Below are 1,567 nucleotides of genomic sequence, written 5' to 3' on the forward strand. Positions count from 1 at the left end.
CTGAAATCAGTTGAAATTCTATTTCTCTGTCACCATCACAAAACAAGGACCTTGTTTGGTGGTGAGCAGGAAAAACAAAATTTTTGTTTTAGTTTATGTTTTAAAAAGGTGTCAGATTCTCTTTGGAGAGGGGTCACATATGGTCCATGGTGCCTGTTGCCAGGGTAACCATGGTCTCTGTCTGGACATGTCAAGGAGACAATCGGAGTATCAGATAGAAGGAAACAGAGGAAATGCAAATTATAATGTTCGTGTTGCTTCAGAAACACTACAATGTGATTCTGAAGAGAAGTTTTCATGTTAATTGTGAATTTCTTTTAATGCTACAATGTTACTATCTCTCTAAAATAATTAAATTCTGTTGAGTATGCATGTATTTTATGCCTTTGAATTAGAGGCTGCTTTATTTATTAAACTTGGAAGGAGATATGAGGATAAAATTAGAACTTCTCTTTTCCTTCCTTATTAACTTGTTTAATAAAATTAGAACTTTGCTTTTCCTCAAGTCATAAAATATTAATTCAAAAGTCTATAACAATATTAGCCCTTTTAGTCTATGAGCATTTACAAATAATATTTTTTTTAGAAAAATGTCCAATGATTCTCAATTTAGATGCTGTATTGAAAATTGCTTGTTGAAGGAAGGTTGTAATTAGTACGAATTCCATTTTGAGAAGAGCAAAGTATTGGTTGGCTTTGTTTATATGAAGAACAAAAATAAAACTGTTATAGAAGATTAGAACCTGACTCACTCCTTAGTTGATGAAAAACTTAGTGTAGTTTTTCATCATAAGATGTATAAAATTAAATATATAAGTGATTGCTTCTCAATCTATGGAAAAACATTATTTGTCAGATTTCATGGATCATATCGTCTCTTACTATGTGGCCCAGGCTGGCCTTGAACTCATGATCCCCTGTCTTAGCCTCCAGAGTGTTGGGATTACTAACATGTACCACCATGTTTGTTTTATCATTTATTATAAAATTCCCAATGCCATAACAAAAATTCTTGATAGGCATTGATAGTGGCCTCCATACCAAGCAATGGTTACAGGTACATTGATACATCTAAAATTAACCTCTTTCATAATACCTATAGAAACTCAAACAATTCCTTACAGTGAAAAATCTCACCATTAGTAATGTCATGGATGATAATTCCTTATTTTACTTTAAAACGAAAAGCACATCTTTTCTCAAGGTTTTCATTTTTAAAATTTTCTTTTTCATGATATGCAATGTTACTGAAGATGACAAGAGACCTTCATCAAAAAGATTTCATACCCATTGCTTCTTCTCATGTAGGGTTTCCCCTGGTACTCACCTCCCAAGGAAGTTGAAGAAACCAAGAGGAAAATGTATGGGAGAAACATATGACTATATAATGGATAAATGTATTTTGTGGTACTGAGGACTGAAGCCAGGACCTTGTGGGTGCTAGGCAAGAGCTCTACCCCGGAGCAGTGGCCTCAGCCCTGAGCATACAGTGAAACGAAGGTAGAGTGTCTTACAGAGTGAATAGATGTTCCAGTTCCCAGGGGCAAGCTCCATTCATTACGATTCT

This window comes from Castor canadensis, chromosome 3, assembly GCF_047511655.1.
Source record: "Castor canadensis chromosome 3, mCasCan1.hap1v2, whole genome shotgun sequence".
In the NCBI taxonomy this organism is placed as follows: Eukaryota; Metazoa; Chordata; class Mammalia; order Rodentia; family Castoridae; genus Castor; species Castor canadensis.